Source organism: Onychomys torridus, chromosome 2 (assembly GCF_903995425.1).
Source record: "Onychomys torridus chromosome 2, mOncTor1.1, whole genome shotgun sequence".
Classification (NCBI taxonomy): Eukaryota; Metazoa; Chordata; class Mammalia; order Rodentia; family Cricetidae; genus Onychomys; species Onychomys torridus.
The window spans coordinates 55,445,618-55,470,110 of record NC_050444.1 but is presented as its reverse complement, the minus strand read 5'-3'; the positions used below and the strand labels follow the sequence as shown (position 1 = coordinate 55,470,110).

Genomic DNA, 24,493 nt, shown 5'->3' with positions numbered 1-24,493 from the left:
CCCCCTATTTTACTTCTTTTTAAATTTCATGTGTATGGCTGTTTTTGCCTGTATATCTGTCTCTGTATACCACTGTGTGCTTGGTGACAGCAGAGATTAGAAAAGGGAGTCAGATCTCATTGAGCTGGAGTTACAGATGGTTATGAATGACCATGTGGACACTAGCAATCAAACCTAGATCTTCTGGAAGAGCAGCCAGTACTCTTAATGCTGGGCCATCTCTCCAGCTCCATGTGGAATTTATTAATAATACAATTTACAAATTTCTTAGAGGATACCTTCTGAGGCTACACAAATATCCCATTTCTCCAAGTTTCGATCATTGACTTTAGCACTCATCCATCTACAAACTTGCCTACAGTGATTACAGTGAAGTGTTGCAGGGGACTTCCCTCTTTCCTTATACACTAACTATAACTAACCAGACTTCTGCAAGGAAGACTTCCCATTTTCCTCTAGTTGGCTAGTGGTATACAGAGTGTGTGTGTGTGAGTGTGTGTGTGTGTGTGTGTGTGTGTGTGTGTGTGTGTGTATAAAGTGATGGTTTATGAAGCACCGTCTTCATTATTTTGCTGCTCAACAACTCAAAGTTTGACCACAGGGATTCTCAGGCTGGCTCCTGCTTATTAGCTTGTTTGCTCTTTCAGTGGGACCCTATAAGGGATTTTTTTCAAAGAACAAAATTACTTTTCAATAATCTAAGCTATACTAAGGAAGGACCACAGAGAGAACAAAGGGCAAGGACTTGGGGAGGAGCACTGCTACTGTGAATACTGGTTTATATTTGGAGGTTTCCACCATCTTTAGTGGAGTAAAGCTAAAGTGATCACTTTTCTAAAGACAAAATTCTACTTCTGGATAATTCAAGTTTTGCCTCTAATGCATAACATAAGGTGGATTTTAAAAAACATCTAAAGAAAATTAACTAAAAAGTTTTGGTTTTACTGACCTTCATTCACTTTTTAGTATTTAGTCAGAGAAAATAAAAATAACTCAGAAATGAAATGCTAAGTTCTCCACGTGGTACCAAGAGATCTGAATAAAGCTGACTTCCTTTGAGAACTACTTCGTTAGCGTAGGGCTGTGATAAGATTGCCTGTACAAAACACATCCATCTTCTGGAGAAGGGAACACACTTGGAAAGCTATTGTTTGAACATTCCAGAACCTTTAAAATAACCTCCACTAACTTCTATTGTCACTTGGGCCCCAAGAGTGAACTGCTTTAAGTGTCATCCCTGTATTTGCTGGGCAGCAACAAAGCAACAGGGATGTGTCCTCAGGAATGATGAGGTCTTTCAACCAGGCCTTGAGCCACCAAGAGTAAACAAAGAGCAAGAAGTTAGAAATTCCACTTTGTTTATCTTGAAGTCATGACAGACAGATTACAACTTGAGAATATGAAATTTACATTAAACTACAGTTTAATATCTCCCAATAAATTCAAATCATGTTTAATATTCAAAATGCAATCAACTGGTATTTAAAATAATTGAACAGGTCAACTGCAACATGATAGCAGTGGTTTCTTTTTTCTTTGTATCTGCTGATTTTCAAAGTTTCAGCACTATGTATGTTTAAATTTATAATTTTAAATAGTAAAAACCTAAAATATACTGTTTTAGTAAAACTACACAAAGAAACCCTGTCTCAAAAAACCAAAAAACAAAATAACAACAACAAAAAAGATAGTAATAATATTCAGGCTAGCTTTAGAAACAAAGGTACAAAAGCAAGAGGTAAACAGTAAACTGGAAGATAATTCATAGCTCCCAAACAGCAATGAAGACCAAGAGCCATACCTGTAAGGATTCTGCCCTTATTATGTCATCAGCCTGCGATGGGGTCCCAGTCTAAAAAGCGGACATGCCCTTCCACAAGCTCTCTCTGTACTCTCTCTCTCTGTACTTTCCCGCCTCACAGTCTCTGCCTCTGTCTCCTTCTCCTAATAAAGCTCTAAAAAGGTAACCATGGCTTGTGATTGTTCCGCCACCGCAGTATCTAGTCATGAGCGCCCCTCTACCCCTTCAATACCAACTTGCAAGAGAACACATGGAAGCTGCAGTAACTCACAGGGAGCTGCAGTAATGCAGAGAAGCTGTGATTGTTTTAATGTTTTAGGGAAACACTGTGACATATGCTTGACATAATGCAACCATGCAAATTATTCATCAGAAGAGATACTTTTTTTTTTTTTTTTTTTTTTTAAACTAAGGGTCCTTGATGTATTAGTAGATCTTTGCAAAACTGAATTGTTAGCAGGTATTTTGATAAAAAGAAAAAAAACAAGCCGGGTGGTGGTGGCACACACCTTTAATCCCAGCACTCAGAAGGCAGAGCCAGGAGGATCTCTGTGAGTTTGAGGCCAGCCTGGGCTACCAATTGAGTTACAGGAAAGGTGCAAAGCTACACAGAGAAACCCTGAACAAACAAAACAAAACAAAACAAAACAAACAAACAAGAACTATGAAATATGAAAAAAAATCAATGTGGAATAGGATATAAGAGTATTGATATTTGACTCCAAGGCTTGAGACATTATTTCAATGCATGCTATGTTGTTTGTGTAGAACACAAAATGTTTATCTATCTGCTAAATAAATGGGGCTATTAAGTATTTCTTTAGACTTAATTCAGTGTCTGTGGAAATGTAAAAAGAGAAAGTAGGATAACCTCTGTCTTCAACTATTTTTCTTCATCCTTTCCCACATCCCAAATCTCTAAATCTACTTATCAACTTACATACAGAATATAAGGGATGTACATTCTAATATGTAATTCTAATGTACAACTAATAAAGTAGTGACAAACACTGCTTGAGATACTGAGACCATAGCACAAAATGAGATCCCATCCCTTCATCCAGGTCACACACAAGTCACTGGTTTCCGTCTTGTCTCAGTACTTGCTCTACAACAGACCCTTGGGGAACAGTGCTTACTAAATGCAAGAGGTCCTGAGCCTCAGCTCCTCAATGAGCTAGTACTGCTGACAGCTGGAGAAAGTAAACCAGGGCTAGGGTATAGTTCCACAGTTGAGAACTTGCCCAGCATTCCAAAGCAGAGGAGGAGACAATAAACCAGGTTGCAGAGAAGGCTCAACAGTTAAGAGTGCCTGCAGCTCTTCAGAGGACTAGAGTTCAGTTCTAGCACCCATATCAGGTGGCTCACAACCACTTCAAACTCCAGATCCAGGGTATCTGTTGTCCTCTTCTGGCACTAGCACATACACAACAACCAACCAAACAAACAAAAAGGAAGCCAGAGAAATCTTTAAGTCTGTTCATCTTTCCCTTCTTCCCACTCCAAAAGTAGTCAGCTTTAATGTTCTCATACAGACACACACTGCACATTTGTGTTCTCTACTGCTGACTGTGTCAGGTGGACAGGAGGCACCACAGGCTCCCTTGTTAGTAATGACAATGAAGAATATATGAAGCACAGACAGAGATAGACTGGATCACTTGCTTTTATATAATTTATCCACTGAGCATTTGGAGTATGTCAAGCATTATAAATCATTAGTCAATATTGATTAAACCACAATCTGTTTGTTTGTTTTGGTTTTACTCTGTGGTCCATCCAGGCTTGCCTGTAACTAAATTGGCCTCAAACATGCAGAGATGGTCTTGCCCCAGCTTCCCCAGAACAGGAGTAAGGCATTACACTTGGGCTCGCCAAGTTATAATCTTACAAGGGAGGATAATACTAATGCCCTTTAATAGGCAAGTCTTACAATGGCTCCAAGAATTACAGAACCCGAAAGCAAAGATCCAAAGTACAAAATAAAAATAAAAACTTTCTGAAATTTGCTTTTTCTCATCTATTGTGAGTTTTAAATGGCCATGATAACTTGAATGAGATGGCCACTATAGACTCATATATTTGAATACTTGGTTACCAGCTGGTAGAACTTTTGGACAAGGATTAGGTAGCGTGTTGCTGTTGGAAAAGGTGTGTCTTTGGGGACAGGCTTTAGGTTTCAAAAGTCTATGCTTTTCCCAGTTAGCTCACATTTGTGAATGTGTGCTCTCTCCTTTCCTCCCTCCTTTCCTCCTCTGAGTTTGTAGAACAAGATGTAAGTTCTCACCTATTGTTCCAGCACCATGCCAGCCTACCTACTACCATGCTTACTGCCACAATGGTCATGGACTCTGTGGTGGTGTGAATAAGATTAGCCCCCACAGGCTCATATATTTGGATACTTAGGGAGTGGCATTAGGAGATATGGCCTTGTTGGAGTAGGTGCGGCCTCGTTGGAGAAGTATGTCACTTGGGGTGGGCTTTGGGGTTTCAAAAGCTCAAGCCAGGCCCAGTGTCTCTCTCTTCCTGTGGCCTGTGGACCCAGATACAGAACTTTTAGCTACTCTCCAGCACCACATCTGCCTGTACAATTCCATGCTTCCTGCCATGACAATGATGGACTAAACCTGTGAAACCTGTAGGTCAACCCCAATTAAATGTTTTCCTTTACAAGAATTGCCAAGGTCACGGGTGTCTCTTCACAGCAACAGAAACTCTAATTAAGACAGACTAACCCTCTGAAAAAAAATGAGCCCCCAAAATAAATACATTATTTTATATGATGCTTTGTTCACAATGTTTTGTCATGGAAATAGAAAAGTAAGTAAGTAAGATACATGGGAACAGACTGGGAGAGAGAAAAGCATGCTTCAAATTAGTGATGAGCAATGGATCCAAAGACCTATGGTAAAAGGCTTACATAACAGTATCCTAAAGGACCAAAATGAAGACAACTCAGAGTATACATGTGTGTGTGAGAAAGGTCACCTATTAGCCTTTGAGGGAATTTCAACATATTCCCAAACTTCTTACAGCCTACAAACTCCATCCCATATGCTTGCATATTCTAGTTTCCTATCTGATATCATTTGGTTCTGTTTTGATTTCCTTTGTGATAAGGATAGAAACTAGGGACTCAAGATTGCTACTTACTCTACCATAGAAATATAGGCCTTGCCTCTATTTCACATCTTTATTTGAACATTCCAAAGACTTCTCAATTCTAATATGTTAAACTTGTCATCTTCTTCCAAATCTATTTCTTCTTGTCACCGTGTAAAAAAATGGCAGCATTATTTACCCAGTTCATGACAGAAACTCAGATGTTCTGTCTCTTCCTCTTCCTCTTTCCTTATATTCAATCCATTAGGGGCTTACTAGTTCTACGTTAAAAAATTGTCTGTTTATTCTACTACCCTGGTTTTAAAACTCATAGTCCAAGTCACTGCTGTCTGACAAATTATCTCCCCATCCCATCAATTTTTATATAAAGCTAGATACAAACCTAATTATAATTCCTTGCTTAAGAGAAAACAGCTACCAGACTGGAAAGAGGGAATTACATTCGTCATGATTCACAGATGGCAACACTTACATAGAAGGAATATAGAAAGAGGTTCTTAAGAATTGTAAGTTTAGCAGAGTTACAGAACACAAGGATACAGCATACATAGAAGTCATATAAATATCCGAACACTAGAAACTACAATCATAAAATACTTAAATATAAATTTTAACACACAAGCCTAGCAATCAAAACACTGCAGTACGGCTCTATTATAAACTACTGACAATATAAAGGACCACAAACAAGCTTTTCAAATGAGCTCTCATATTGTCAGAGGTAGAAAATGTCAAATGGTACAATCATTTTGGAAAACAGTTTGGCAGTTGTTTTTATCAACCCACACTTACCACAAGAACCAGCAACCTCACTCTTAGGTATTACCCAACAGAAGAGAAAGTAAAAGTTCACATAAAATTGTATGTTTTAAGTAGATTTTTTTTTTTTTTAATAATCAATTTAAGTATGAACCAAGCCTGGCATGGCTGTACATGCCTGGAATCCTAGCATTTGATATAGGAAGAAAAGCGGGAAGTTAGAGTCATTCTACATAGTCATGGTTAGCCTGGGTTATATATAAGACTATTTCTTAAAAGAATATATCCCAGCATATAACAAACATAACTTTAGCATAGCACAACACAGGAAATAACATACAGGCCCTTCATCTGGTGAACAGATAAACTATAGTAAAGTTATACAATGAAATATTATCAAGAAATAAGATCTACTGGTAAGTACAATAACATGGATGAATTTCAAATCAAATGTGTAAAATTTAAGCAACGATACTATAAAAAGCTATTAAGTAAATCATTTCACAGGACATGGTGGGAAAAAAATACACAGAAATAGATCAGCGGTGGGGCTGGAGAGAGGGCTCAGAGGTTAAGAACACTGTTTTCCAGGTCCTGAATTCAATTCCAATAACCACATGGTAGCTCACAACCACCTATAATGAGATCTGGTGCCCTCTTCTGGCATGCAGGCATACACGCAGGCAGAACATTGTGTACAGAATAAACAAATCTTTAAAAAAAGAGAAATAGATCAGTGGCAATGGGCTCAAGAGAGAGAAGTGAACAAGGACAAGGGAGTATCTTGTGAGAGTTTTGGAGAGAGGGGTAAACTGCTCTGCATACTGATCAGTGGTACTGTATCCTAGATGCACGTGTCTAAACTCATGAAACTGTATACCAAGAAGAAAATTTATTATAAACAAATTTTAATGTGAATTAAAACAAAAAAGAAACTTAAACATTTTAGTGATTAAAAATACAGGTAAATTAAATCATCCTCTGTCAATGGCTTCTCCCTTCAAAGACTAAATGAAATATCCCCATACACCATTCTGACATATAAATTATGATAGCGCACCTTACACTTTCATTTCTACTGCACATCACCTTCTATAAATTAGTTGTTAATTGTTGATTTAATATGTACACTAGGATGACTAATAATTACTGCTAATCACTTCACTGGCATTGAGTTCAAAGTGCTTTATAGAAGTTGTTTGAATTCTCACAACTCTAGGAAGTAGGCGTTATTAGTAGGCTCATTTTATATATAGAAAAACAGGCACAAAGGAGTTATTTATTAAATGTTTAATAGACAGTGGAGAAACATATTATGTCTACAAGATTCTTTAATATCATATTTAATTTAGGCTGTATAAAGTCCAGAGAAATTCTAGACTGAAAGCCCAAAGTCAGAGAATTAATATAATTTGTATAAGAATAGAGCTAATTTGCTTTATTATCATAATTCAAATTCTTGGGCTGAGGATGTGGTTCAATGGTAAAGTACTTTTCTGGGTTGCCTGAAAGTCTGGATTTGATCTCTAGCACTGAAAGTAAGTAGGTAAATAAAGTAAAATCAAGAACTTTGTATATCAAAAATTTGTACTCTTTTTTTCCTCCCAGGAATCTAAGTTCTAGGTGGAAAATATATTGCAAATGGCAAAGGAAGAAGACACTCCTGGGCAGTTTTACTTCTGGCATAATAAACGGTATTAACCAATTACTTCCAGAGATAACATTTCACTTGGGAAAATCCGTAGGCATGAGATTGCCTACTGCTGTGTGACTGATGAAGGGCAGTGGACAGAACATAGTGGCTGAGCCTTTCCTTTTCTTCCCTAGTGCATATCGGTACCACCTGTATCATTTCTACTGTTTGCTATTCTACATGCAGCACTACCAGAAATCATAGCAAATTACAGGATTTCTCAGTCATTAAGGATTTACAATAGGTTAATTTTAAAATGGACTGCATCTCACAGCTGCAAAGCTTTTGTTTGATTGTTAGACCAAATGAGAAGCCATTATTGGAACAAATGACCTTCCAATGGGAATGACTAGCAAAAAGAAAAGATTCCAGTAGAGACAACAGGCACCTCTGCCAGGTAAGGTTAGTGAGGTAACAGCAATGGTTCAGTAAATAGAGTGCCGAACTCTATGGCACAACATTGGCTCCCTATCTGTGTAGTACAGAACATGATGCGAATTACAAACAGACCATGAATCCTTTGCACGCTGAAAATAATAAAACAAATAAGCAAGGAAAGCTTTGCCTTCTAATATGAGGCTACAACACAACATGCATATCTAACAACTTTTTCTTTATAAAACAACTATAAGTATAATGACAGGCCTATCTGATCTTACTTTTGGTTTTTAAAGATAGCTTTTGTGAAATCAATATATGTCATTCACAAAGTACAGGATGTGAAGGTGATCTGGCTGGTTAGGCAGGTGTCTTCAAACTCCCTCAATGCCCCAAGCCTAAAGCTGAGTATGTGGCTGGAGAGGACGACCTGCCCCAATAGAAGAGGGTTCTTTGGTCAACGGTATATGTTTCACTGCCAGAACCTCCAAAGACACTATCAAGTATATTTGCCATATTGAATTTGATAAACAGTCAATTGATTTTATTTAAAATTTTTCTATGTACAATATGTTTTTATTATATTCTTTTCCTCCTTCAATTCTTCCCAACCTGCTGCATTCCCTACCTAATTCATTCTCTCTCTCAAAACATAAAACTAAAGATCAAAAGAAACCACCAATAAGATTTAAAAAACAAAATCATAGAGTCCCTTTTGTGTTGGCCAACTACTCCTGTGCATGGGGCTTGATCTACAGTTTGGTTGATATACCCAGTGACCTTCTATGGAGAAAGCCCAGAAGGCAAGTAGCTTAAAGGTGGGACTTTGTGTCCATTTCCCCTTCTCAGTGCTGGAATTTTGTCTTGTTTGAACTTGTGCAGTTTATTTTGTGTGCTGTCACACTCTCTGTGAGTTCATATATGTATCAACATTGTGTCTCTGGATGACACAGCTCCCTTAAGAGTCATTAACCATCCAAGGCTCTTACAATCTTTCTTTCTGCCTCCTCTTTCACATAGATTTCTGAGCCTTGAGGGGAAGGGTTTGATAAAGGCATCCCATTTTAGAGGTGGGAGCTCCAAAGTCTCTTATACTCTTACACAAAATACTCTTATTCTCTGTATACTTGTGGGTCTCCACATTAATTACTATATACTGCATGAAGAAGCCTCTCTGATGAGGTTTGTGTTATACACTGATCTAGAAGTCATTTTATTATTGTGTTCCTTTAGCAGAATAATACTAGTGGGTTTTCCCATAGGCCATATTTAATCTCAGGTTCTTGGCCACTTTAGCAGAGTCATATATAGGCTTGATCTCGTGGAGTAGGCCTTAAATCCTTAAATTAAAAAGTAGTTGGCTATTTCCAAGACATTTGCGCCACTATATTTTGCAGGTAGGTCACAGTGCTTATAACTGGGTGATGGTGATGGTTGCTTTTCTCCTCTAGTAGTATGTATGCAAAGTACCTTTAAGTACCATGAATGCTAGTTAGTAGGAGTAAAGCTTCTAGCTATGTACCGACTCAATTTCTCCACATTTGATAACATAATTAAGTGGTGTCTTCAGCAACATGCCTTATGAAAGGTTATGAAAGATAATCAATAGCACTAAGGCTGTTTGGCAGGGTAGGGAGTGGTGGTGTAAAGGAACCCCTTTGGATAACGACTCAGCAAGATGTAACCCATTCCTGGCACACTGTTTCCCTCATTATATTGTGACTCTGTTCAAATTACTTTCAAATATGTATATATTATAGGAAGCTTCTATAGTAGTAGGTTTCCACATAGCTTTCCAAAAAGCTTTTGGGTTAGTTGTCCTTCCTCATATCCCCTCCTTTATCCTGTTTTCCCATCTCCCTCTCCTTTAATCCTTCTAGTCTAGCTTCCCCTTCATCTCTTTATAACACTATATTCTAGGCAATCTTTTTGGAAATACCTTCCTACCTCTGGCCCGAGTAGCTCTACCTAACCTCTGTGGTTATTCTAATTGAAACACAAATCTAAAGCTTAAAAGATAACATCATATATAAGACAAAATATTTGTCTTCTAGGATCTGGGTTACTTTACTAATGATGACTGTTTCCAGCTCATCAATATACCTGCAAACTTTACATTTCCTCTCCCCCCTCATACACCTCCACTGCCATGAGGACCAGCCATGGAGGAGGAGGAGGAGTCAGAGAGTCAGTGAATTAATCACTCATTTTGACTTTTCTATCTAAGGAAGTAAAACATATACACACATACATCTCCAACATGTCAGGTTCTCACCTAGGTGCTAATGAATGGCAAGCCTTCAGCAGGTCAAAGAAACTGAAGAGGAGATGAAAGCGGGTAAACTACTGGACAGATAAACAGACACAGGGATTTTTCTGGGGGGCAAAGCTTAGTTCTTCATTTTATTCTTCTTACTGCTGCTTGCTCTACTCTAGTCTTCTGATGTTTCTCTTTGTCTGTCTTGATGTCTTTCTTCTAACTTCCCTTCTATGTCTTTCCTGGTGGTTTCCTTTTCTGGTGTGTTTATTTGTTCCCTTACAGCTTACATACCCCAGTAGAATCTTTCAAGCAATAAAAAATTACAGTGTGGTTACATTCTATTTTTAAGTGAATGATTACAATGTATATAAGTAAAAAACAACATGTTTTCCATATCCCTTACATGATTAATCATTTTACATATTACAGGTGAAAATAAGTTGTCCTAAGAACCCAAGCAACTTGTTACAGTAACAGTATAAGCAAGCCAGGTATTTTTCTCAGCCAGTTCTTTTGCTGGCAGGCTGCATTTTTTTGGTTACAAAGAAGGGCCCAATCATTTCACTATCTCAAAAGGTAATCTCAGAAGAATTACAAATCTAAACTTTTACATATGTAAAGGAATCAGTCAGCTCTATTTTAAATCCTTAGGGTACATACCCACTCATCAACAGTTTTTTATATAAGGAAGCTGAGGGCAGAAATAGGTACAAGGAATTAATCATCATCTTTGATCACCAACCAATCCTACCAAGAAAGGCACATCAACCAATAATTGGGCTGCTTTGTTCTTGTTCTCTGACCTTAATGAGTCCCTCACTCAACTATGAGCCTTTCTAAATTTTAGATTGTTTTCCAAGCTTTTCTACCTCAAAGCCATTAACAAAAACATCTTAACCTAACCTTAAGTCATATTTAAAGCTTTGTTTTAGTTATGATGCAGACTGAGACCTGTGAACACATCTCCCAACATTAAGATTAAAAGAACTTGAGCTAGCTGGGCTTCTGGGATTCAACTGGTTTTCTTAATCATTAACCTAGGTCACAGCCTATATGGCTCCTCAAGAGAAACTAGCTTCATGATAGACTCTTTTTTTCTAGTTCTTATTTTCTATCCTATGAAGCTCCTCTTTATCTGGGTTGGAAGCAATACTATATCTTGCTTTTATCCATACTAGTTTTCCCACTAAGCTAACCTCTATCACAATACCTTACTATATTTATTAAAGACCCTCAATTATCACAATCCAATTTAAACTAACACTATTATTGTATAAAATCATTGCTTCAGTTAAACAGTACAGCTTAGGAGGAAATCATCTTCATAATAATCCATAGGTAAAAATGTCCAGTAGAACAGAATATTTTCATGAAATAATCCTAGCACATTAAGGGCAGTGGAGATCCCCCCACACCATTCACACCATGCCAGATACCAGAGAAAAATGGCAGTGGCAAACATGCAAAGGTGCAACAGTAGCAAAGGACATTCTGGGGCCAAGGTTCTTGGAGCCTTGTCTAGCTGAGATTCACCCATAGGAGCTTTGCTTCTGGGTGAGCCAGTTTCCTGAACTTTAACTGCTCCCTGCTGCTCCTCTAACATAGCCACCAGCACCACATCCCCTTTTTGGAGACAGAATAACACTATGTAGCTCTGGCTATCCTGAAATTCACTACATAGACCAGCCTAGCCCCAAACTGAAAAGATCCACCTGCCTCTGTCTCTAAATTGCTAGGATTAAAGGTGTGTGTCACTATGATAGGCCCAACTTCATTTTTTTAAACAGGTGAATAACATTCCATTAATAAATGTACCACATTTTCATTATCAATTTGTCTCAAGAGTTTTTATTGCTGTGAATAGATGCCATGACCATGATAACTCTTATAAAGGGAAACATTTAATTAGGGCTGGCTTACAGTTTCAGAGGTTTAGTCAATTATTTTCATGGCAGGAAGCATGGCAGCATGCAGGCAAACATGGTGCTGGAGAAGGAGATGAGACTTCTATATCTGGACCCTAAGGCAGCAGGAAGAGACATCCCCACTTGAGCATCTGAGACCTCAAAGTCCTCCAACAATGGCACACCTCCAATAACGCCACTCCCTATGAGTCTATGGGGGCCATTTTCATTCAGACCACCACACCATTCATTAGTTGATGGACACCTAAGCTGTCTCTATGAACACAGATGAACAGGTATCTTTGTAATAAGATGTCGAGTCCTTTGGGTACAGAATGGTATAGCCAGGTCTTGTGGTAGATTGATTTTAGCTTTCTGATGAACCTTCACATTGATTTTCATACTGGGTATACATACCAGTTAGCACTTATACCAACAATGAGAAAGTGCTCTCCTTTCCTAGCATCTTTGCCAGCATAAGCTGCCATTGTTTTATTGAGCTTGGTCATTTTAACTGGATAAGATGAAACTCAAAGTAGTTTTAATTTGCATGTTCCTGATGGCTAAGAATGTTGAACATACCTTTAAGTGTTTCTCAGCAATTTTTGTTTCATCTTTTGAGAACTCTTTGCTTAGTTCTATACCCCATGTTTAATTGTTTCTTGATGTTCAATTTCTTTAGTTCTTTATATATTTTTAGATATTATTCTTCTATTAGATATGTAATTAGAAAAGATATTTCTCCGATTTTGTAGCCTGCCACTTTGTCCAACGATAGTGTCTTTTTGCTGTACAGAAGCTTTTCAGCTTCATGAGGTACCATTTATTGATGTTCTTAGTGCCTATGCTATCAATGTCTTGTTCAGAATGTCTTTCCTGTGGCACTAAGTTCAAGACTATCCCCTACTTTCTCTTTCCTCAGATACAGGCTATCTTGGTCTATTATAGGTATGGAGTGTACATCTTTGTTTTATTCCTGAGTTTAGTGGAAATGCTTTCAGTTTGTCTCCATTTAGAATGATGATGACTCAGTCTATCAATTTTTTGTTTTTAAGCTCTAGCTGTGCTGAAAATCACTATGTAAACCAGGCTAGCCTCAAAAATCACAGAGACCTGCCTTTCCTCTGCTTCCAGAGAGTTGAGATTAAAATCATGCACCACCATGCCTGGCTCACTCTATCATCTTTTGACAGCAAATACCTAACTGAAAACCTTCTTTGTTTTATAGGATGATGGAATGTCTCAGTAGTAGAGTGTTTGCCCATCATACCTGAGCTCTGGGTTTGATCCCTAGCATAGTAAATGACTAGGTAAATAAATAAAATGAAATAAACTCAAGGTCTGAGGACCTTGAGACAGGGTCTCATGATCTTGCTGCTTCCCAAGTGCTGAGATTATAGGCATGTACTACCAGGTGTGGCTTGAAAATTATACAGCTAATTATTAAATACCCATGTTTAACAAACTTCCCAAAATAATCAAAGCAAGTAATTCATTAAGATATTAACATACAGTTCAAATGTGTCCTTTATTTATTTTTAAGTATTTGCTAACAGTATTACTGCTCCAGTAATATCCACTAAAAATTCCATTTATTAACTATAACTATGTTCTTCCTAGTGGGAGAGAACTGTCCACCAGATAGATCCACAATGAGTATGTTCTATTGATGATGAGTTGACACTTTCTTCCTGTTGCCTAGCACTTAGAACACCACCAACAATGCTAGGGGGCTCTTGATCTTCTAGATAAGTTCTTTCTCCTTCAAAATAACCTAATTTGCTTTAATAATAGTAGCAGATACAGAAACCTGAACATCATTTGACCTGTTAAGACTGTTCAGAATATTCACAATACTAATCATAATCCAGAATTTCTTGGGTTAGTGAAAATGTTTTTGTAGTCATTAAGACTCATCTGGGCAAACAAGGCTCCTGGGATTGCTTTCTTCCTCCTCTTATTGAAAATAGGTTCTCCTTTACATAATATATCCTGATTATGGCTTCCCCTCCCTCTACTCTTCACCTTCCCTTCCACTTAGATCTAGCTCCTCTCTCTCTCTCACTAAAAAACAAACAGGCTTCTATGGGGACTATTTCTACAAGTCTATACCTGAATCTGAAATCACAAAGACACACAGAGTTCTTTGTCTACAGCAGCTGTACCCCGACTTTGGTATAAGATAGTTACTTAGAGGCATTTTAAGTCTTTTGATGTATATGGATATTTCCTCTTCCAGAAAGAAATCTAAGAAGTCACAGAGAAGGGGGGGGGGGTAAGACTGCAGAGAGGATGACATCCAGATTCAGGTTCTATTTGTGTCTATGTACTTCCTGAATGACAAATTTTATAGACACCTACCTCATTCTCCCAAGACACCAGAACTGTCATAAAACACTCAAAAGAGGTTTAAAGTTTAAAGTGATTACAATAAATTAGCTACCAATACCATACTCATGAAGTATATTCCTAAAAAAATTGAAACATACCTCAAAAACCTCATAAAATCAAATGCTTTAGAACTAGAACTTCAAACAGGAACCCAACAATCACCAATCAGACATTCTTATTCTACAATATTCAAGTACTAAAATGACTGAAGTGTTCCCCATTATCTCTATTATTCATTGTCAGGTAGTAAGGTAGTTAAAAAAAAAAAAAGAGCAAGTTCTTTATTTTAGCTATTTGTACTTTAAGGACTTAGCCAAGATATTTAATCTAATTACTGGTTGTAATTTTTTCCCTTCATGGGGAAGAAGGGAGAAATTACTTTCATTAATGCCTATGAGGTAGGAGAGCTCCATGTCTATCATCAACCTTTGAACTATTCTTCTGGTCTCAGAGTGCTAATGTTTGGACCAGGGACTTAAGCATGCCAAATAAGAGCTCTACCACTAAGCTCTATTTCCTGCCCCTGTTATTTTATAATAATGAAGTAAAGGATTAAGTATGGATTTAGAGCTGTAAACTGCATTGTCTCTTGGCAATAAGTGGGGCATTTGGCATAGTGAAAGGGAACTTGATAAAATTCTGTTATCAAAAAATTAACCAGTTAGGGTGGCACATGTCAGTAGGATAGTCTCAAGAAACAAAGACAAGAGATCACAACATCAGCCTGAGGCCAGTGAGATGACTTAATGGGTAGGGTTTATGCTAACAAGCCTGACCACATATTTGATTGTCAGAACCCACTAACTCCCAAAAAGTTGTCCTCTGACCTCTACTAGTATGCCCTGGTGTGTGCACCACCCCTTCAAATAAATAAAAGAAATTATATGAGCTAGGGATACAGTTCAGTGTTAGAGTACAAGTATATACACAAAGCTCTGAACTCAATCTCCAATTCTAAAACAAACAAAGTAAATGTCTAAACAGTTAAACCAATGAGCTAATGGGGTTGAACCAGTAAGATATTCTTCCCCACTGAAAACATTAGGAGACATATGGACTCTAATAAGTCATGTTATGTCCAATAAAACATAATCTACAACATAAATTAGGTTTAAAAATAGTCTAAAGTTAAAGGGAAAATAAGGCCACAAGCCTCAAGTTCTAAATGCTGGCCAAGAGCAAATTTGGACAAAATGATCCCCAAAATGTGAACTTTTATCTTTCAACTGCTTATTATCAAAGTTTTAAGGATCTACTGCAAATCAGGGAGCCATGTTAACTTTTATTATTACATTTTAAAAGTTTATATTTATTCGTGTGTGTGTGTGTGTGTGTGTGTGTGTGTGTGTGTGTGTGTGTGTGTGTGCCAAATGCCATAGTGTGGAGGTCAGAGGACAACTTGGAGTCTATTTTCTTCTTCCACCATGTGGGTACTGGGTACAAGTAGTCAGCTTGGTGGCAGATGCCTTTACCTTGAACCATCTCTGGTTCCTACTGTTTGCTAGTATGTTACTTTTTAGGTACATAAAATTTGGTTTGGGGGGCCAAGAGGCAGTGATGCACGCCTTTAATCCCAGCATTTAGGAGGCAGAGGCAGGTGGATCTCTGTGAGTTCAAGGCTAGCCTGGCCTACAGAGTGAGATCCAGGACAGGCACCAAAACCACACAGAGAAACCCTTTCTTGAAGACCCCCCAAAAAAATAAATAAATAAAAATGTGGTTTGAGGACAACTAAGGTGAATGTAGCCTTTTACTTTCCCATTAAAATATCTAAGTGATTGCCTAGCAAGTGCAAGGCCCTGGGTTCGGTCCTCAGCTCCAGAAAAAATGAATGAAAGAATGAATGAATGAAATAAAAACATCTAACGTAATATCAGTACTTATTAAAATAATGCATCAGATATGTACCAGGTAAGAGATATACTTGGCAAGAAGGAAGCAGTTTATGCTTGCTAGAAAATTTTTAAAAAGGTGAGACTTAGCATCCCTGGGGAGGGATATGGAACATAATGAGCCACAGACAATACATCTGAAATCATAGATAACTGGCAGCTACATCCCGGGCATTCCACTCAATCCATAGGGAATACATCCTTCAGTGGCACATGAGTCTTTTCTAACACTGATCACATTCCAGACCACAAAACAAGCCTTAATAAATAGATACATAATTTCCTACATCTTATCAGACCACAAAAGAATATGAAATCTAAAAGTAATTGCACAATAGAGTAGATAGCCTACAAATGGGAGGAAGTCTTTGTCAGCTGTTCATGCAAGGGTTGAGATCTAGAATACCCAGAGGATTGAAAAAAGTAAATGCCAAAAAAACAACTGGCCAGAGTTAAATTCAGTTCCTTTTTTAAAAGGGTTTAACGTCCTCAGCTATTAGGAAAATGCAAACTGAAACTACTTTTAAGATCTTATCTCACCAAAGCAGAATGATTACCATGAAAAAAAAAAGAAAAAGAAAAAAATCCACAAACAAATGACAATTGCTGGTGAAGATGTAGAGAAAGGGAAATTCTTGTTCATTGTTGATGACAATCACTATGGAAATCAGCGTGGAAGTTTCTCAAAACAGAACTTCCATATGACTCAACTATACTACCTACAACTGGAATATACTTTTTGCCTAGTTAGTTTTTATTGCCAACTTGACACAACAGAGTTACTAGAAAAAAGGGAACCTCAAATGAAGAACTGCCTCTATTTGACTGGCCTGTGGCCCTACCTGTGAGAGACTATCTCAACTGGTTGATATGGGTGGGCCCATTCCACTGTGGGCAGCACCATCCCTAGCAAGTCCTAGATTGCATAAGAAAGCCAGTAAAGGGCTTGAGAGATGGCTCACAGGTTAAGAGCACTGACTGTTCTTCCAGAGGTCCTGAGTTCAATTCCCAGCAACCACATGGTGATTTATAACCATCTACAAGGAGATCTGGTGCCCTCTTCTGGCCTGCAGGCCAAACACTTATTGTATACATAGTAAATAAGTAAAAATTTAAAAAAAGAAAAAAAGAAAGAAAGAAAGAAAGAAAGAAAGAAAGAAAGAAAGCCAGTAGAGAGCAACCAAGAGAGTGAGTCAGCTAAGTCATACAGTGACTTCAGCTGTCCTTTGTTCCCTTCAGAATAATCCAGGAACAATAATCCTTCAATACAGATATTTAATTGGAGTTCAATGGAGGGTTTGGCCTTTTTTCTCTTTAGAAAAAGAACAGAGTTTACATTTTCCAAGCCCATTTATGTTTTCACTGTAGTATGTAATTTTAGTTTTTAAAAAATCAATTTAACTTCCTTTTATAAGTTGGTAATACACTTCTTTAAAATTCTATAAAGGATTTCTTCCTCTTATATTTTAATGCTTGTTTGTTTACTTGAGTACTGGAGGTTGAATCCAGACCCTCTCACATGGTAGGCAAGTTCCCTACATTCTCAGCCCTGTTCTGTATCTTTTATTTTGGAACAGAGTCTCAATAATGTGCCCAGGTTGGCCTTGAACTGTGATTTTTCTACCTCAGGTGACAGAAGGGTATAACTTTAATACCAGTTTTTAAAACTTCCCATCTCATTTGCAAAAAAATTGCTATTTTTAGTATGTATTTATTTTTTAGAAGAAAGCTTTGTTGTACATTGTAAAAAATTTACAAAGCATGCCACTGATTATTGAAATTACTTCTAAAATGGTGGCTATCTAGCTACTGTTTTTAAAACAGAAACCATATATTTTGTAAACTTATTTAACTACAACTTTAACAGAAATGCCAGATTTTAGAAAATTCCTATTTTTTTGCTTTTTGAGATAGGGTCTTGCTAAGTTGCCTGTACTGGCTTCAAATTCTCTGTCACCTACACTGGGCTTGAACTTGTAATTCTACTGCCTCAGCCTATGTTTTAGGAAGGTAGGTATCTTAATTTGAGAACACTGAGTGAAACTATCTCATAATCTAATGTAGTTAACTGTTAATAATACTCCTCTACTAAAATCATATTGCTGGTGCTGGAGAGATGGCTCAACAGTTAATAGTAGAGCCAAGTCCATTTCCCAGCACCCATGTCAAATGGCTCACATCCTCCTCTTACTCAACTTTCAAGTAATCAGATGCCCTCATCTGGCCTTTATGGGTGGTATCTTTACACACACAGACATACACACACCTACTCATACATTAAAACAAAAATAAACCTTAAAAAACCCTATATTACTAATATATCTTTTCTTGTGAAATCTAATAGTTCTGCTGTGGAATAATGTCTGTCTTAAAGCCCCCCCCAATAAATCATTTTAGCTATAAAAAGGTGGGAGGGAGATCCTTCTTTTAAAGGCTTACAACCTGGTGTTTCCCTAGCATATGAACACTGTGCAGCTGGACTTCACAGCCTGCTTTGACAGCAAACAGCTGAATTTTACCTACTCCCCCATCAATCATGAAGGAAGCACACCTATGTCCAACAGGAAAGCAACGGCTGGGCTAGTCAGGAAGTGACTGAGCAGCTGCAGCCTCTCTCCTCTAGTCAAGACAGTAACTCAGTTACATTTCCTTTTGCTAGTTTTGTTCTTTTAGTAACTTGTTCTTTATCTTACTTGTTTTGAAATCAAGACACAACAGTGAGAACAATTATACTAATAATGATAGGGAATTTGTTTGCATTGTTAAATTGAGATTCAAAAAAACACTTCAATTGACCATACATCTGTGACAGCAAGTAATGCCTATTCTTACATCCACTTTAAATGTTTCCTTATTACAGCTTATTAGAAATCAAGTCTGAAAAGCAGCATCATGGCACTATATTCATGTGTCAACAGAGCAGCCTAACAATGCCCCAAGTGGGGCTGCAAGTGGCTCTCTCCCATGACCACAGACAGTGAGAGCTCTTGGAGAATTTTCACTTAGTTTGTAACATGCAGTATTTTGCTAACTTAGTTCAGTTTATTTGCCACTAGCTCAGAGAACAGACCATAAGTGCTCAAAGAACTAGTTGTTACTTATGAAATGACAAGATTCTCTTTTTAGGCAGCCTTCAACTCAAACTACAGGAAAATGCCTTGTTACTTTATATTCACTGCTACTTAGAGTGGCACAAAGGAATGAGGGATCAGTTCCAGAGAGCCAGTGTTCTTCACAGCACTCATGGTCTTCTCAGCCAGGCAAGGTAGGTTATGTCCTACACAGGAGCTGAGAGCAACAGCAACCTTTCCCTCTGCCTACCCTAACCCTCTTACCTTTTGGTACCAGGCCAAAAGCTTTTATGCTCATTGTTTTACCCGAGTATCTGCTCCCATGCAGTCAGTAGACCATGCACTTGAGGGGAGGGATGTAAATGCCAAGAATAAGGGTCATGTGGTGGTACCCCCTCATATATATGCATACATAAGCATTCTGCTTTGGGCTTCAAAAAAACACCAACAAAACAAACAAAAACCTCTAGGATTAAGAGCTTTTTCACAGAATTCTATAAAAATGTTCAATTAACAAAATTCATTCTTTTCTATCTAGTTGCCTTTGAGGGAATACCAAGGCTTGAATCTTAGCTGAAAGGGACCATACAAGCTCCGCCTACACCAACTCTTTAAGATGGAAATCACTAAGGTTTACAGAGTCTGAAGCACATACTTCTTTGGGTCTAGACTTCTGGCATCTTGATTAAAGGTATTGACTTTAGAATGGTCTACCAGACATTCCTTAGTAAATAAAAGGAAGAACTTTGCATGCCAATTCTGATTTGCAGTCACAAATGTTTTGCCAGAGAGAAACACTTAATCTGAGTTTTCTAATGCAACACACACACACACACACACACACACACACACACACACACACACACACCAAGCTACTACAGGCGCACAAACTTACAAGCTTATTTATTTATCTATTTATTTGGCTCAATACATTTTAGTGTCTTCTATTTTATTTCATTAAACAAAACCCAAACTGGACAAACTACAGTAATTTCAGGACAAAGTTTGGGGTAGGGGGATACCTCATTGAGTAGATGAAAAGAATATATCAAACTACTAGCAAGTTTGTGGAGAAAGCAATGTCTTGAGTTGCATAAAAAAGGGGAGAGTGGGGATGGGATGGGAGAGATAAGGTTCAAGACAGGAGTCTGCTAGCCCAAGACCCTCACCTCATGGCCCCTAGACTAACTGCACTGTGAAGAGGCTAGGCCACCCTTAGACAGGTCCTATCATCCACCTCTTCTGCAGTCCTTTGGCATGGCACACTGGCTAAGTGTAACTGATGCTTTAGAGACTGCCACACTTCCACTGAACATATATAGGTGCTAAACAGTCTCATTGCTGCATCAGCCTCTTCTCCCCTGTGCCAGTCACATGCTTTTTACCAGAATTACTTCTTCTGGAAGCCTCTTTCTGTCTGTCCAAGTTTTTGTGTCTCACTGACAAGTCTGATTCTTCTCTTTCTTCAAAATATAATCTGTTGAATTCTCTCTCTTAACTTGACTGCTGCCTCCTTCAAAACTGCTTGTGCTAGATATATGTGCTTGCAATCCCAGAATGGAAGCCAGGCCAGCATGGGCTAGAGGTCCCCTTTCAGAACAAAGAACACCTATATTCCCAGAATTTGAGAGGCCAAGGCAGGGAGGATCTTCTTTGATTTTGAAGCCAAAGACCCTATTTAAAAAAAAAAAAAAATCAAACAAAACAATCATAAACCACAGAGTAATTTCAAGTGAATGACCTGGCAATCTGATGTTTTCTCTGTAGAAATCACTTAAAACCATGTGCTTATGATTAGGCTCACTTACCTCTTCAGATGTATAATTCTAGCAAGGAAGTAGAATATTAACTATGAAAGAAATGAAAGACACCAGACAGGACAAAGAGGCACGTGGATCTCTGTGAGTTCGAGGCCAGCCTAACTACAGAGTGAGTTCCAGGAAAGGCGCAAAGCTACAAAGAGAAACCCTGTCTCAAAAAAAAAAAAACCAAAAAACAAAACAACAACAACAAAGAGAGAGAGAGAGAGAGAGAGAGAGAGAGAGAGAGAGAGAGGACAAAAAAGGCAAATAGTCTCCTATGCGGTTGTGGTTTGGTTTGGTTTGGTTTTTTGAGACAGGATTTCTCTGTGTAGCTTTGCGCCTTTCCTGGGACTCACTTGGTAGCCCAGGCTTGCCTCAAACTCACAGAGATCCACTTGGCTCTGCCTCCCGAGTGCTGGGATTAAAGTCATGCACCACCAGCGCCTGGCATGGTTTTTATTACATGGGAAGCAAGCAAAATAATTAAGGTATCCAAATGCATCTTGTTCGTACTTGAGATGAACAAAGCTTGTCCTCCTTCTTTAAAAAGAGAAAACAAAAGATAAGGACTTACTCACCCATCTTTTATCAATAGTTTACAATAGGGAAAAGTGCAAAGATAAGAGAAAATAATAAAGATGCATCATGTTCCTTTTCATCACAGGTCCAGACAGCAGAAGAGCTAGGTGATACACACTAAAAAACAGATTTGCATAGTGTACCTGATAGGAACTCAAAGGACTTACAAACACTAATCTTATGAGCCATTTTTACACAATTTCTATTTTAAACCATAAACTTTAGATTCAGGTGTGATGGATGGTTTTAGTTGTCAAACTGACACAATATAGAATTACTTGGGAAAAGGAGTCTCAGAGAAAATTGTGTAGATGATGTTCATCTGTGGGCGGGTCAGTGAGGGACTGATTACCTTTGTTAAGTTACCTGAGGTAGGAAAGTGGGTAGACTATCCCCTAGGCAGAGGATCCTGAACTGTCTAAGAGTGAAGAAAGTCAGGTAAGTGTAACCATGCATATAATCAATCATTCTTGTGTGCTTCCTGACTACTGAGGCAACATAAGCAGCTGTCTTAAATTCCTGCCTCCTTGCAGTAACTTCCCTGCAAAGTGACCTGGCATTGTGAACTACAATAAACTTTCTCCCCAGGTTGCTTTTGTCAGATTATTTTATCATAACAGAAGCAAAACTAAGACATCATGTAAACAAGAATGAACTGAAAATATGTTTCTGTTTTAGTATGCTCTTGCTAAAATACATCTGTATCACATCTTTAAATAATTTCTCATAATAAAAAAAATATTTCCATCAGAATTTCCTACAAAATCAGAAAAGAGAAGGGCCCAGTGGCCCCAGGAGCCAGTGCAGGGGCTAAGCTTCTGTACCAGTGTCATCAGGGTCCCCTAAGAGACTGGGGCTTTGCTGCTCGTGGTCTCTACAGTCACTGTGGGCATGAGGTTGAGACTTCTGAAGTTCCAGTTATCATTACAGAATCCATAGCAAATAAACAAGTTAGGCTTTTTAAAGAAGTAACCAGATCCAACATAGCAACTCAGCAAACCCTCAGAACTAATACAGAGCAAGGGAAAAAAATACCAATAATCCAACAGAACTTCACCAAACAAAATAACAGAAAATAGCAAACCCATTTCTATAATAGCCTTAAACGAAATGGTCTCAAACAGACCACTAAAAAGATATAGATTAATGGACTGGATTAAAAAAACAGAAACTAACTATATGCTGTTGCCAAGAAATACAACTTGGATAACAAAGATACCAAAAGAACTTAATAACAAAGGGTAAAAAACCACAAACTAAATGGAAAATGTAAACAAACAGGCAGAGCTATCCTTACATCAAAGTAAACTTCAAGCCAAAGCTAACTAGAAGAGAGTACACATTAACAAAAGGAAAAACTCACCAAGAAAAATATAAAAATGTAGACTTTTAAGCACCACATATCAGAGCTCCTAACTTCACAAAACAAACACTAAAAGGTATAAAAGACCACAGATGTCCTGACACAAAAATGGTGTGAGACTTCAATATTCTATTGTTTTCTTCTTTCTTCTCTCTCCCCTCCCCCTTGTTTTCTGGTTTGTTTGCTGTTTAAAGTTGGGGTCTCACTATGTAGCCTTGGCTGGTCTAAAACTCTATGTCAGTGGTTCTCAACCTGGGTGTCACAACCCCATTGGGTATAGCACATCAGATATTTATATTACAATTTATAACTGTAATTGTGATTACAGTTATGAAGTAGCAATGAAATAATTTTATGGTTGGGATCACCACAGCTTGAGGAACTGTATTAAAAGGTGGAAGCATTAGGAAGGTTGAAAACCATTGTTCTATGTAGATCAGGCAGGCTGGTCTTGAACTCAGAGATACACCTGTCTCTATTTCCCAAGTGCTGAGAATTAAAGGTGGGTGTGCCCAGCTCCACATTCATATTCAGATAGGTCTTCCTAACAAAAAATTAGTAAAGAAACTTCAGAGCTCAAATAATTTGTAGTTAACTGGATTTGACAGGTATATACAGAATATTCTGCCAAGGAGAAGAAAATATACAATTTTCTCAGCAACACATAGAAACTTTTCCAAAATCAATCACTTCACAGAAAACAAATTAAACCTCAATAATATTTTTTAAAATAAGATAATTCAATGTATTCTATTAGACAATGGCATAAAGCTAGAAATCTGCCATAAAAGAAACTACAGAAACCACAAAATTTCTTGGAAATTAGACAATACATTTTTGAATATACAATGGGTAAGCCAAGAAATCACAAGAGGAAATTAGAAAATTCCTAAAAACAAATGATAATAAAAACACACCCTATCCAAACCTCTGGGATGCAGCCAAGGCAGTCCTAAGAGGAAAGGTTATAGTCCTAAGTGCTCCTATTTAAAAATATGAGAGGTAACAAATAAGCATCCAAGCTAAGTACCTCAAGGCTCCTGAAAACCAAGCAGCCAATTCCAAACACAATAGATGAGCTAATTCAGATGAGGTAAGAAATTAATGAAATTAAAAGAGATTAAAAGAACAATACAGAAATCAAGAGTTGGTTCTTCAAAAAAGTTAGTATAACTGACAAATCCTTAGCCAATCAGACAAAAAGAGGAAGACACAAGTGAACAAAATCAGAGATCAAAAGCGTGTCCTCACAACAGACTCCAATGAACTACAGAATATTATTGGGGTTTACTATGAAAATTTATATTCTAAAAGGCTGGCTAAACCAGAAGAAATGGAAGAATTTCTAAGCGCATTATCATCTATCAAAATTAAACCCAGGCCAGGCAGTGGTAGCACACACATTCCTTTAATCCCATCACTCAGGAGGCAGAGGCAGGTGGATCTCTGTGAGTTCAAGGCCAGCCTGGGCTACAAA

The 24,493-nt window shown here is 37.9% G+C and overlaps 1 protein-coding gene across 3 annotated transcripts in view; it reads right to left on the bottom strand.

Moving 5' to 3' along the window:
• The window catches only part of Rngtt (RNA guanylyltransferase and 5'-phosphatase), a 211,375-nt gene that overhangs the window by 7,985 nt on the left and 178,897 nt on the right, over positions 1-24,493 (bottom strand). The window lies entirely within an intron of this gene.